This window comes from Falco punctatus (assembly GCF_963210335.1).
Source record: "Falco punctatus genome assembly, chromosome: 15".
NCBI lineage: Eukaryota > Metazoa > Chordata > Aves > Falconiformes > Falconidae > Falco > Falco punctatus.
In genome coordinates, this window is record NC_137595.1 from 10,786,446 (window position 1) to 10,802,168 (window position 15,723).

Below are 15,723 nucleotides of genomic sequence, written 5' to 3' on the forward strand. Positions count from 1 at the left end.
AGGAAGAAGAGGGTATGTTTAGCCACCTTTCTCACACCTCTGCCTGCCCAATCTACATGATAACTATTAATGAAGCACCCTTTTCACTAAAAGGAGAGGTTTTCTGCCAAAAGAGAGAATAGAAAGAAGAATCCAGAATACCGTTAACACAGATTGCAGTGCCTGCATTTAAAAAAAAAAAAAAAATCACATATATGCAAATAAAGCAGGCTTCTAAATAGGACCTGTGAGACAAGCAAGCAAAGACAGGTGTCTGCAAAGGAAGGGTAAAAATCAGCCTCAGGGTGAGAATGGGAGAGCCTCCAAACAGCTCCCTGGCAGGTCCTGCCCCTCCTGAGAGGAAGAGTCAGCCAGAAGCAGCTAATTCCAGCGAGCCTGGGAGGGAAGTGGAACAGAAAGTTGTGCAAGTCCTGAGATATTTCTTTCTCCAAGAAACTGGGCCTAGAACCCTCCACATAGTGACTTCTGACACAGAAGCTGAGGATGTCACATCCCAAAGGGGCAGCTTTTGGTACATGGTTAAAAGGGAAATGATCTTGCAGATAGATGAAGGACCATTAACTTCTGAACATTTTTGAACTGCTGTAGAGATGTTCCCTTAGGATATGAAATTAAATGCAAAAGCAGTTGGGCTCAGAAACAAATAGCTGCCTGTAATTTACTGTCTGTCAGGATTATAACCTACATTTTTATTTTTTTATCAATATCAATGCAGAGTTGGACCGCATCCACAGAACATTCACACATACTTGGTTCCTACTGTCCTTCACACTTACTCTCCTCTACCCTTGAGTAAGACAAAGGGAAATTTTCAGGAGACTTCAGAAAGTCTTGGAAGTACAAGCATATCATGTATTGGGTGACACTGTCATAACAAACTGACTGCCTTACTCCTCACACAGAGCGTATGGCAACAGCTTCTCCCCTCTTGCAATGATGGGGCTGAGGACACCTTCAGGGGCTCCAGGGTGAAAGTCATGGAACCGGCCATGAATTTACTGCTTTGTATACCTGGCGGTACAATTTGCTATGCACAGTTCTCTTCCTGGCTCCTGTGATATGTATTTCATAAAAAGTAAACTACAGTTTTAATAAAAACTTAACATCAATATTACTTTGGGGGGAAAAGCCACCCATTTTTAGAGTTGTTAGCTTAAAATTAACACCTTCCCAGAGAAATGAGCTAATTCCAAGGAAAGCAGCGGATACAAAAGTCAGCAGCGAATTCAAAACTCAGTTTTGTCACACATTCCATGCAGAAACAGCTATTTTGTCAATGTCATGAGAATTTGACATTGATGAGTGAGATTTTGACAGGAGACATTTCATGCAATTTTTGTCTTTAAAAAGAACTTTTTTTTTTTTTGTTATAAATAGACCCAAAACCTCAGAAATTATTTCCGTTATTCTACATCCTCGGCAAGTTGTTGCAATCGTCTCAGCCTCAGTTAGTGCACTCAGGGAGGCAGTGCCCAGCTCCCATGGTGGCCATCACACGGTCCCCGTGCCACAGCCGTACTGTCCGTGAATAACCAGAAGTACAACTGGTCACAAGGAGGTGAGGTTTATGTTATTTAAAGATGAAACAAAAAATAAATAGCACTATTACATATCACACCGTATGTCAGCAATTATATTCCACAACAGCAGATAATTCGTTCAAATCAGTATGAGGAATCATTTGAGAGATTATCAGTTCAAGAACCACTCAATGAGAATAAAACAGAATACCAGCAAAACAGTAATGATTTGAGAAATCACATTTTTCTTCACTCTGCAAAGATTTCAGGTTAAGGTCCGGTCTGTACTACCCGGGACTACCTTTTTCAGAGGTATTTTATTTATTTATTATTTATAGGAAACGGCCAATTGCATATCAACTTACATGCTTCCAAAAAATTACAAACCCACAAGTCCAACAGTACCACACACAGCATGATGATAACAACGCCACACACACTAGATCAGTTATTACCTGCCGAACTTTTCTTTGTAAGAAAAAAGCTTTCAAAATAAAGGAATAGAAGTATCCTATATCTTTAACAATGAACATCCATAATCAAGAAACCTTTCCTTTTTTAATTGCAAAATACACTCCCTGAAGTAGAAGTACACTCAGCACAGCAAATTTCAGCCCGAAGTGATGACTCCAATTCCTGAATTATGTACTTTCAGGGACAAAGCAAACCATATTAGTGACTGATGGTAGGAAGACGTTCTTATTCTTTGACAGTAGAAATATACTGTGTTACAGTCCCTTTGACAAAACAGCAGCTGAAGAACAGCAGCTGCATAAAGTCTGCAGGCTAAGAAATGCCTCATGTACTTGGGTAAAAACAAAACACGAAGGACAAATGGAAGCTGCGGACTCGGTAAGAAAAGAATATATGATGAAAGGATATTGCATTACACAAACCTGGGAAAATTACCTTGCTGTCTTCTGCAGCAAGGACTTCAGACAGATGCTTTAGTTATATATTATGCACAAAAGATCCAGCAGAAGAACAGTACACCCATGTTAGCACTAAACCAAATAAATGTTTGCATGGTACCTGCAATACAGCTAACCCCAGGGATGAAGCACCATACAGCCACCCCAAATCAAGAGATTTTCTGTTTGAAATGGAGCTGAAATTTGCTAGGAATTGCATATTATCAATTCCAGACACATAAACCCCATCTTCCCAGAAGGCTAAGACAGCTTTTTAAAGTAGAAAAGAAGTAGAATGTTGTGAAGAAAAAAAACCACCAAAATTCTACATTTCAGATGCTTCAGATTTTAAATTACAAAAAACTTGCAAAAATCAGATTTTAAACACGATTGTATAAATGGCTGTTGAACTTTGCAAAAGCTACCACTGCCTACCGAAACCTCAGGAAAAAAAAAAAAAATCTCCCAAGACTGTAGCACAGTAAGTGTAGGCAAACATTAGAAAGAGCTCTTCAGCCTTTAAAGCATTCCCAAACAACACAACCCCTGAAGTGCACCTGCAACAAATACTTGAGAAAAAACCGCAAGAGTGACAACTGCTATGAAATAAGTCAAGGCAAACATCCAGAACAACCATTCGTCAAGGGAAGGGCAGGTTTTATCCAAACACAATAGAAAGTATAAGGATGGAAATTGGAAAGGGAAAGAACTAAACACCCCTAATAAAACTGCAACGGATCCTGTTCCCCGGCTCATTCACCTGTGCAGCACAGCCACCCCCAGGGCAGCACGGATGCTCCAGGCACCACTCTCTTGCTCAGGCTGCAGACACATCCCAGATAACCCAGTGGCTGTATTTCAGCGTTTCAACTTTATATCATACAGTGTGCAACTTAATAACAATAGCAATAATAATAATCAGTTAATATTGGATTCAGCTTGCCACTTTCTTTTAAATATACAGGCTCCTTTATTCCCATTTACCTTTTGGAATTTCATCTTTCTCACTCTCTGGCAGCATTTCTGGGGCAGTTTCTCTGCAAAGACCAGTGGAGCTGATTGCACGTTGCGTTTTTGTTATCTGATGAGCTTCTTTGCTTCTTCATGCCATCTCATTCTCTGTTTATCGGGTTTTTTCCAGCAGGAGGAGGCACATTAAGCCAGTTTAGTTAAATCTATATTATTCTTACTCCTATATTACCCATATGCTGTACTTCAACAGACATGTTACTATCATTAAAAGCATTGGTCTGCAATACTAACAGCATCAACCACACAAGGACATCCCAGAGCTTTTTTAGTGCAAATGAAACATTCTGAAGCAGATCAAGCAGGGTAAAGTAATTACTGTTATTATTATTTTCCAGAAGTGCAATTCTGTTTGGTATTAAAATGTCATCCATTTGGATTTTGTGACACTGCCACACTGACCCACATCTTTTGCTTCTACTGAAGCTTTTTTTTTAGTGAATTTAAAAATCTCCAAGGCAAGAATACAGCTTATGGTTTCCCAAAGCAAGTCTGCCTTGAGAACATTGTATTTGAAAATCAAAATCCCTTTCTGCTTTCCAAAGCCTATAATTTTCAAACAGTCAAGGAAGATGCAGGACATAAACTGATGCCACATGGTCATGGGTGGCAATCTGCCTGTGTGGAGTTGGAATGAGACCCTTACATGGACAGTGCTTTCAGCTGAGCATGGTATTGACAGAACTAAAAATTGAAGCATGTTACTCAAAGGACATTGATGCATAGAACATTTATTCAGTCTTACCATAATAAATGATGTATTAAAAAAATGCAGCTGTAATCTCAAAACTGTTATCTTAGTATAAAATCCTATTTGCAACATACGTAGTGAACTGTAAATCTCATGACAGTTGTTTAAAAAGAAGTGAAATCTGAGAAAAGAAAATCTTTCTTATAATTTTATAATTATTAAATCTGTAAGCAACATCTAAGGTCAACAGTTTAAAGTTGGGAAAGAAAAAAAAATTCTTCACCCAACTTTCCTTTCTTCACTTACTTAATATGTGCATTTCAAAGGGTTTCTTTTAAAGACAGCTGCATTACTTGCCCAGAATATTTAGCCAGAGATTTTGCTCTTGAGAGAAAACATTCATATCAGCAAGATAATGTTATATATAGTTAAAAACATTATATTTAAAAGCTGCTTCAGCAAACAGATTTTCTAAGGAATATCAGTTTAACAGACATTAACAAAAAAAATATTTATATGGTTCCACTTTTACCTATTTAATTTATTTATTTAAAAATACTCCTGCAATCATAAATCTTCCACTGTAGTATTTATACAATTCTGATAAGTATCCTCCTAACCTTATATTAACTAGGCTGAGCTTTTCCTCAAAAATGCAGGTTTTACAGGCATTTTTGCAGAACGTTTCTGAACCCTCTACAAATGGCTATAATCCTTCTTTAAAACATGTTAAGATCAGAGTGGGGCTGAATGTCGAGGCAGCCATCTCATCAGCAGGTGTACAGGAGCAGTGATCCTTCCCCCCACAGGTACATCCAAGGGCCGCATCCAGGCGCACAAAGCTGAAGCTCACACGTGGCTGGGTTTCAGCATGATGCCCAGTCCCTTTCAACATCATGGCACTCTGCAAGCGATATTCTTTGTTCCTAAACGCATGACCATTGATTTGGCTGCATTAAAATGCATAGGAGACTACACTGATTACAATGGGCTTTGAATCAGACTTCAAAAGAAAATGTACTGTGAAAAATGAGGCTTTCCAAGGACCAGAGGACAGGCGTGTTAAGAGCTTATTCCAGTAGCATTCTGCAGCAGGAAATACTTCTTGAGGCCAAAATGATAGCCAAATGGTAGTCTGCACCAAGACCCAGCAGGAGCATTCACAATCCAACCGATGCAAGAAGCAATTGGGAACAGTGAGCTGACACCTATTTGTTGACAAGGAATATCTGCACCTGTGAGTACAGTCCTATTTTAGACTTCCAGTTCTGGCACTTTTCAGGCAAAAAGTACATCCTATCTCATCTATTTTAATCAGTGCAAGAAGTTAAAAACAAAACAAAAAAGCCAACACAACAACCTGACACGCTACGGAGAAGATGCCGAACGGAGCTGATCTACACTGCTGAACAGAAGGATTCCATCCCATTACAGAATGACAACACGCAGCTACAGTTTTACAGAAGAAGAATGGAAAATAGTTTAAATTGGTATGTGACAACAGTTCTCAAATGCAGAATTGTGGGCATTTTGCAATAGTTCCAGAAAAGGTTACAGTTCTTGCATCACATAAGCAGATGATCAGCAAATCTGTGACCTGACCCCCCCACCCCACACTGCAGAAACCCCTGCTGCTCCTGACTTCCAGGCAGCAGGCCTGGGGGGGGTCGGTGCTGCTATCTGAACATCATCCAAGACTCAATGAACAGTGAGACCCCCACTCGGTGAGTTCAGGGGGCCCTAAGGCAGTCCTCAGGCTGCAGCTGCGTGACTGGCCAGGTAGAAAGGAACTTCTGAGCACCAAAATCTCATGTTGGGAAACCTGAGTAGATGCTGATTTATGTGAAGCCTCCTGGCACTGACCACGTTCCAAACTGATTATATTCTTTTAGGGTTTTTCAAACATAAAGTGACAGCCATTTAAAAAAAAAAGCGACAAGAAAAGTAATACCCATTCTGCACCTCTGCTGTCCTCCCTCTTCCACCTACTGGCTTTCACTGGCTGAAGAAATTATCTCACCTCTGCTAAAAGAAGTCTCCTCCCTTTCTCTGAAATGCCTGACCTTGGCGCCTGTCAGAGCAGAGACACCAAACAAGACGGACCTGAAGCCTTCTCCAGCCTGGCAATTCTTGCATTCCTATATTATTTGCCAGCAAACAAGTAAACTCCTCCAGATTTTTAAATAGCAATAAATTCTTTGCTTCTCCATATCCTCTGAAATACCACGTACATTCACATCTCTCTCAAAGCAGTAATTGTGCAAGTTAGTAATTCTTAATAATTACAATGAAGATACTTAGACTATTCCCGGCTACCAAAACTGAAGTCCTTATGCAGATGCAAATATCTTATTTTTAGAGAGATGCAGAGCCACATTTTATCTCACAGTCTAATGACTCTTCCTTAAAGGGCTGCAAATTCTCGTGTGCACTGTGTTTTTGTCCTGCTAATTTGGCATTTACAACAAGTAATATAACAGAATCTGTAAAGCTTCACAAAGACAGGAAGGGAAAAACTATTATTTCAGGCACAGTACTTTTGTCTCTAAATCATTAAAGTAAGCTTTTTTCTGTTACTGATGTTCTCCTTCAGTGACAAATGTAGGGATGGGAGTGAAAAGAGGAAGATATTGCCATAAGCAGTTTATGTTATGCCAGGGTGGAAGCAGGATGGAAAATATTAATGCTAATCAACAATTCTTATTCATCACAGCACTATGGACACAAAAATTGCCTGGGTATCTCACAGGCGTATTTCTGTGCTCAGTGATAGAAGTTAACCTTTTTAACTCTAAGGTACACTTCGTGGTTAATCCATTTTTCCTGGAAACAATGTATTTTCTGTTTAACATTTTTACTAATGCTGTAAATCTGTTCTTTTCAATGTGAACATTGCAGACAGGCTTTTACATGTAACCCAAGCACACCCTTTTGATAATGACAAAATATTTCTCCTTTCCTATGGATATAATTGTTATGGGCACAACAGCTTTAAGGAACACCAGCCAAAGGAAACCCCTCTCCAGATGTGCAGCAGCTGGCTTCACAAGCTCTTCCAAAGCCTTGCAGGCTCCCATCAAGTTTTGGTGGCCACATAGCCTCTCCTGCCACCATGCTGTCTGGGACACACGACGAGCAACTGTCCAGAGCTGAGAACACTCTTTAATGACAGTATTGTTTATGCACCTGACAGTCTTATAATTTGAATTAGGTTGGGGAGTTTCCATGGAAACAAAACTCGACACTAAGAAGTAAAGCAGAAAACAGATTTGAAAAGAGGGTCCCAGGCTGTAGCCCACTAACAGTCTGGAGGGACTCCAGCAGTTGTCACAGTGATGAGAGAGGAAAACAGGGATAAAATAATTCATTATGAAATGGTATCATCCTGTCACATTTCAGAGGTACTTCATTAGTGATGAGCAGTTTGGGCAACAGCAACACAACCTGTACCACTACGTAAGCAGCAGCTGCAGAATGTAATAGGCAACAGAGGCAGCATTGCTCAAAGCTCAGCCACAGTCAGTGGGGACTCACAACCCTTTTATGTCAGACTCAAACATCTTGGAAACAAGCTTTGATCTGCAGATTCAAGTGCTAGAATTTCCAGCTTCCACATGACAAACACTGTCCTGTGTGGTACCTGAGCTATGATCTCAGATGCCCTGCTGACAGCCTAAAGAAAAAGTGGGTTTGCTCAGGCTGCGTGTCCCAGACAAGCAAGTACGGTAACCCTTGGAACGGCACAACCAGCCTTTTCTTCCCAGCCAGCCCTCTGAAGCACAAGCACAAGATGGCTGGTAATCATTGTCAGCCACTTTCATTTGCTCTTTCACCACAGAACCAGAATTCTCATCTCAGCCCCAACACTCCAGCCAGCTAGAGGAAAAGCATCACTGAAATGCAGCGGTTAAAAGAGAAATGCTGAAAACTTAATGCCATCATTACAGCCAAAAGCAAGTGAAGAAGCACCATCTTTCTTTTCAAACACACCCACTACCTGAAAACCATTCCCAAAACAAGTTGCACTTTGTTAGTGACAAAAGAATTATTTAGTTTAAAAAAAAAAAAAAAAAAAAAGAGAGAAGGGGAAAAAATGGTAAATATCTATATGGAAAACAAAGAATTTGAAGAACAGAGGATGTCAGTTAAATCCTTAGTTAACAAAACATGGCCTTGGGAGAAGGAACAGACGCCATAAATATGACAAGCTGCAGCACAAGATAAGCTCGAGGAGAACCAAATGGTTAATGAGACTAAACAGAAAAAGCCAGAATTATGTATGAACTATTCTAATTAGCATACTAAAAGATCCATCCTAGAGCAAAGAAAGCCCCCTACTAACAAAGCCCCCTCCCCACAGAACATGTGCAGTGAAAAAAGAACACTGGACCTTTAAATGGGGAAGAGACTTGTAAGAAGCAATGAGAACTAAGTGTGACTGAACATAATTGTAAAAATTGTTCAAAGTGTATAAAAAGTTCTGTTCCGTGTTAAGCAGTGTGCTAGCATTGTGGATTACCACCTAGCACCCGCCTCTGCACAGACATGCAATAAACTTGCACGCCAGGGGAAAAGTCCAGATCTAGGATAACATTAGGACTGACCTCTTTGCAGTCTGGATGGAAAAATGGGAGCTCCAGCCCATCCTTGCTAGAAACTCAGAGCCTAAGGTGTAAGGAACACAGCACCAGTGCCAGTGCAACTGCACCTCCCCCAGCCCCTAAGTAATGTCAGGATGTGACAGAGCTGAACAGACTCCTGCTGCTCCCCAGCTCATTGACCACAGACATCACGCTGGCAGGGTGCAACACTGTGCTGCATTCCCAGTCCTCAAGATAGCTGCAAAATAGCTATTTTCAAACTACCACAGCTCATGGTTGCCTGGGGATTGCAGCTTGACTCCTGAAAGCTGCATAGCCATGGAGTTCTTTGCACTCTTCTGCATCCTGAAGAAAGATGGGGCACAATCTGGCTGTTATCCAGACAGCAAACACAAACTCAGGAAGTCAGCGTGAGATTTTTCTTAGAAGCCTGGTAAAAAACAGTAGTTCAAATAGGGAGAGAGAAGGTCCTGACTTCGGACTCATTCCACCTACGGTAAAACACTCACTTGAATAAGTTATATGTTTTCTTCCATTTATATTACAAGTTATTGCTCTTGTGCAACAAAGTCTTATTAAAAAATGACATTGTTAACAGTTTTCAGGAATACCTGTGCAAAACACTACACCCTTAATTTCTGAGCTCTTTGTAACTTCTTACTCTATTTGTATAGACACATGAGCACAGCTCAAATATGACAACTCTACAGGATGAAAGATTCTTGCAGGAAAAGATTGGACTGCTATCCAGGAAATTCATAGTCACATCCCAGCTCTGCCGAGATGCTCATCCTAGACATATCATGCCTCAGTGCTTTGCATACCTCAGTTCTCCAATGGTAAATGAGATCAAAGACAGCAAATTTTGCCAGGAGAACTCCCTGAGGCATGTCAAGGGGACAGGCCCTTGGGGACAGCCTTCCTTGTACTCACTCTTGGCCCTTCTCATCCTCTTTGATTCTAAAACCTTCTATCTGGATATGGTATTTAGTGTAACAAGGGATGTCACAGTGCTGTGAAATGAGAATAAAAACAAAGTCATACTTCAAAAGAAAAAAAAAATCACATCCCATTATGTTTCTTTGTAAATATCAGTTAACATATCCTACAATAATCACCGGATTTTCAGTTCTGTCTTTAACTGGAAGAGGGTATTCCAGTTTATAACACTCACTTTCATTCCTGCTAATGCTATCTGCACCCTCACATATCCCAGCCTAGGCTTCCTCCACACCTCTCCACCTGGACCATCAGTTTCCCATTTTTGGTCCAGCCAGCACTGACAGTCATATGCTGGAGATGATTTACACCATTTACATCAGGCAAGTCACACTGAAGGGAGTTCACCACATCCTCGGCTAACAATCATCTCCCTTCCATGAAAAGCAACAGTTACGGTGAGGGCAGAGAGGCCGCTTCCCTGTTTGGGAGCATCACCCATAGTGGGTTCAAATCCAAGAACCTGGCACTGCCATAAGGTCAAGGTCCAGCAGTGAGCATGCCCCTGAGCATCCCATAGTAGCTCACAATACCATATGCTCAGATTATAGTTGAACAACAAGTACCACATCCTTGTTTAAGAGACACATGAATTATTGATGATGTTCAGGAGCCCTATTAAACTGTCTGGTGGGCCAGCAAGAACATTCAGTAGTTCAAATGCATCAAAATGCATAATAAAGCTTTCTATTTTGAAGTTTGGCCGTTAGAGAAAAGAACCCTGGCAAATATATAATTTTGTGTAATTTCACTTGGATGCTCACTGTAATAGCCATAGTATTTATGACACTATGAGTCATACCCATACACTCCTCAGATGGCAAAGACACCATTATCCACACTATTTAAAATCGGAGTCCTTATGCAGGAAAATATTCTACTAAAGGCAAGGCCTACTTATTTGCCTTAAACTATAGGCTTAGTCTATAAATATATACTATTTCTGTACATACATCTGTGTCAGCCATGAAATGCCTATAAATAAGTGTTATAAAAGAATTGTCAACATTATGAGAAACCCCTTCTAGTAATTCTTTTGCCTATAAAATTCAGAATTCAATTAAATTCCCTTCTTATTACGAGCACAGACAAACCCCTGTCATGCAATAATGAAATCATAAAATAAAGCTTCTCAGAAAAAAAAGACTCTTGCACATTCAGAACATGATATTCAGTCTCATCCTGCCAGCATTTGTGCATTTCATTGAATGCAATCAGAAGACAGAAAGCAAAGTTATCATCTTTATTTTCAATGTAGGGCAGAGTGGGATAGAGCTGTTTTGAGGGACATTTTCAGTAAGTCTGAGACAAGATATTTCTCCATTTAGCTCTGGCAGGTTTTCAGCTGCAAACTTGAGAAGTTTCTGCGTTGAGGGCCAGCTCCTCTCTTTTTTTCCTGCTCTTCACATAAGGCATAGGAGACCGTGGCTCCTGCGGACATAACCCCTTGCTGACTGCCAGCAGAGTTTTCACAGCTACCAGAGACCTTTCTGGGTAAGACATTGCACACAGCTTCTAAGATTTTACACATTTATTCAGTGCTGTTGATAATCACACAGTGTAAACCTGAGCAGTAAAATATTTATTCTGGAAGACTTGATGTCTTGATTTAAGGAACCCTTTGGTAGCTTGGGCCTCGCAGTCCACCTCAACCACTGCAGGTACAGTGAAACAATAATTGGTATTTGGAATGATGCTGTCGCATATGATATTCAAAGGCATCTAACGGGATGTGGCTGATACATAAATATTATATAACTTTTATTTGCTAAATCCTCATACAGCTTCCCTTTTTAATATCCTTCCCTCCTTGCCTGCAACCACCACCTGCAATAAAAAGCCATTTACATGGGAAAATGTTTAATCTGGAGATGTTATATCCCATAACAAGCCTCAGAGATTGCACAAAAATGAACCATATCATCCAAAAAGTCAACTATTTGTAGAGCTCTGCTATGAGCAGTAACTGCACCAAACCCCAGGAAACAGATTACAGAATCTGTAAACACTGAGCACTCTCAAAAGGTTCTCTGATAGTTAAAGAGCTGTTAAACAAACAGGTAACCTACCCTCAGAAGTGACTAAAATCCTAATGGATTTCTGGAATTACATATATCCTAACACTGCCATTGCAACGGATTTCTTTATGCAGTACAGCAACAGCTGTTATAAAAGATGGGAGCAACAACTCCAGGCAGCAATTTGTTCTTCAGTCTTCATCTTTTCCAGAGCCAGCATCTACATTTGTGCAAAACAAGAAAGGGATAACAGGGCCTCTTGTCCAAAAGGAGCTACCTTTTCCTATAATCTTAAAAAAAAAAATAAAAATAGGTGGTCTCACACTTTTCTTCTATTTTCTCTCCAATCAAAAATCTATCATCCTGACTAAACTGAACTATCTTAGAAAATTAAATCAAGATTTTCAAGCTTACCTCTCAGCTACCCAACTTCAAAGAAAAAGCTGCCGTTACAACATACATCCAGCCCCTTAGGATGCTTTTCATACTATTAGGAAGTCTTGTGTTCAATTTAAGTATTTTCTCATTTTCCCTCAATCAGCCAGAAGCAAAAAAGAAGTCCCTGAGCAACACACAGTGAAAAAGAAAATTCTATCCATCTCAGCGTGCATAGTTTTCTCCCAGAAATCTCAAAACAAAAATCAGAGGTGAATACGGCTCTATAATTATTATTCACAAAATGTTTCCAGCAAGCTTTTTACATGTCTCTGGGAGATGCGGTCTTCTGCATCTGTAAGACAGCATTGTAAACTCACTTGCAAACTCTATAGAGGGTTTTGAATTCATCATTGCTCGGGGGAGTGATGCGGCTGATAGTCATCTCCTGGTCAAAATTATCTTCTTGAATCCATAGCCCAGGACACAGCCTATACATGACATTGACGCAGCTGTAGAGCGACACTATTTAGAGAGTAAGAAGAGGTTGGGGTTTGTTTCTTTGTTTGTTATACATATACTGAGAGTCTCTGATTTAGATTCTGAATTTAGTTCTTCCTTCAGCCACAGCTAATAACCAGATGACAAACAGAGCATTAAAGCTATATGACTAGCTAATCTTGTAAAGCCTTAATAAGAGATCCTTTGGACAGCACAGTAGAGGCGTGCTGGAAAGCATTACACAAAAACTTAAGTGTTTGTTTGTCTTACAGCTATTGCAGGTCACTTCTAGCTTCATCCCTCTCAGGAGGGGCTCAGGAAGGTGAAATCCATGAACGTTAAACAAATGACATGTTGCTGAGGTAGGCACAGATACCAGCTCAGCTCCCCATCACACCATTTTACATATGCCAGAGCTACAGTCAAGAGATGTTTGCAATGGATCTCACTGGCTGTACATTCAGCAAAACATGGCATGAAACAAGTCCTTTTTTTTTTTTTCTTTCTCTCCCGGCCCCCCACCCCCCACCCCCATGCCAGTACTGTGGAAGCAATAAACACCCTGCAAGATTAGTGCAGTCACTTTACACCGCTATGTGTCACCATGCAACAGTTAGATGTCAACGTGCTGAAGTCTGCATTATCAGTGATGTATGACCTCTCTTAATATATTGGAAAATATTATATTTATATATAATATAAATATATATTTATATATATTTATATATATATAAAAATAATATATTGAAAAAAACAGTGATATCAAAAATGTGAAAATACCTGTAAACACTAAAGAGCTGGATTTCAAAATTTTGACAAAATCAGGTAGTTAAACTCTTTATACCCTCAAGGAAGAGAGGTGATGTTAAGCAGTCTACTGTAGAAACATGTTTGGATAGACTTAAAAATGTCAGATTAAAAAAAAGAAATCCAAAATGTGTGATTCCAGTTATGAAACTATAAGAACCCTCCCCAGACTGCTTATCCATGCCCAGGTGTCTTCTCACAGCCTGGGACAACGGCAGAACTGCCTCTCACTCTGCCGCACACACATCATACTCGTTTGCTGAAGAGTTTACCTTGCAAAACATTAAAATAGCTGCCAGCCATCTCTTCCTGCTAAGATATGCATTAAAAAAACCTGTGACCTTTGAAACAGTATTTTGTGAGAGGTGAGGAGAGATAGAAAAGAAGTCACAAGCCCAGCAGCCAAAACAGCAACGGAAGGGACCACTGTGAGCCCACAGAGCTTATTGCTTCAGCAGGGAGGGAGGAAACTTGCTGTCCTGGGTACCTTTTCTACCAAATTAGCATCATTAGCACAGTAACTACATGTGTTCTTTCCCAAGGCACAGGAGGTCTCACTGAAGTGCTGCAGGAAGATACAGCGTTTGTCCTGCCACAGCTGAAAGAGCCAGGGGGAAACCATACCTCGTCCCCTACAACGCTTCAGAAAATTAATTGGAAGCCCAAGATGAGCCAAGCTTCTCCAGCCTACTTTGACAGACTAAATCAACACAAGGTATACAACACAAGTTGGAGAAATACAAAGAGAAAAATCTAGAGCCAGCAGCAGCCAGGGACAAGGTTTAAATCTCCAGTTAATAGCACCTATTTCTTTCAGGGCTTACCACAGACTAAAACATTTCATTTCACCTTGGGAAAAAATACTGCTTCTCAGGCTGAAAAAGGGAATTCATCCAGCACTCCCATGAGCTGATACTGTCAATGCAGCAACTTTTTATCATGATTATACTTTAATCCACATTCCGATACTCAAACATGAAAAAATGCACACTAACCTTTTAATATATAAAAATATATATATATACTTACAGTTAGTAAAACTTATTCGTTCTAGTATTTGCACCATGACTATCAAGTATCTGCATTGCACTATGGCAATAACTCCAATCTAACCAAACCTGGTCTGCAAGTAGCACAAGGTTATCGCTTCAGGAAAGGATTTTACAGCACAGTGTCCAAGCAAAGTGAATAATGCTTAAAGAAATAAAGATCAGGGACAATAAACTACCCCCAGGTAGAACAGCTTTTCATTACCCTTTTGGCATACTTATGATTTGGTTTAATATAAACTTAGATTCCTTTTTGCAACATTTATTTTTATTCAGCTTTTAGAAAGAGTTACATTCTTTTCTATGCACTGTATCAGCATTAGCAATCGTTAAAGTAATATCCACTCAACATGCCCTTGCTCATCAGCCTGACTTGAGACAGTCTGACTTGGCAGCATGATGAGCAGTCAGTTCCCTGTGCTTTCTGTTGTGGTTAGGGGTATGCACTGCTGGACTGCATTTACATACGTTAGGTAAGCACAGGTGTCCCTAATGCTAGGAGAACAGTAAAACATTCTTTTAGGAACAGAATGAATCAATCCAACTTAAAAATGAGTCTAAATAATGAGTTCTTAAATAATCATGGTGTCTTCATGTTGAAGAAAACCAACTTTTAAGCATCTAGACCTTGAATATTATTAAGACTTCTAAGAGAAATATTCTGCAGCCCCAACAGAGCACATGTTTTATTTAAATTAGCATTACACCTAAGAGCTTTAGCACATATTTTCTTCTCAGGCAGCCCTTATTACTTTGTGACTGTTTCGTATCACCCCTAAATAACACTGTCACCCGCTAAATGAATAGTGTGCTATACTTACAGATGATTTATACAGAACTAAAACATATATCGGTAGGCATATTTCTACCCTGAGTCTCCAGATACGGTTCCCTTTGGCATCAAAGGAATTATGTGCCTTTCTGCCCTTAATTTATAACAAGCTAATATACATATGCACACACTCCTGAGCTCTGGCACACATAACTTTGCACAGAGTTGGAAACCTCCACCTGGGAAAGGCACACTGCATGCTTCCCCTGTTCTCCTGAACATCCCCTAAAGCCACTGCTAGGATCACTTAGTGTAGCTCATTATAGGCACTCCTTTGCTTCTGGGAGGAAAGGGGGGGGGGAAATGACAGGAAGAATAATGTCCAATCTAATTCAACAATCACGTGGCATACATTGGAGCAGTTAGCGCTGTAGGGACTTACAGACTTAC

The 15,723-nt window shown here is 40.1% G+C and overlaps 1 protein-coding gene across 2 annotated transcripts in view; it reads right to left on the reverse strand.

The window, feature by feature from the left end:
- HTR2C (5-hydroxytryptamine receptor 2C) overlaps positions 1–15,723 on the reverse strand; it is a 284,555-nt gene that overhangs the window by 234,070 nt on the left and 34,762 nt on the right. The window lies entirely within an intron of this gene.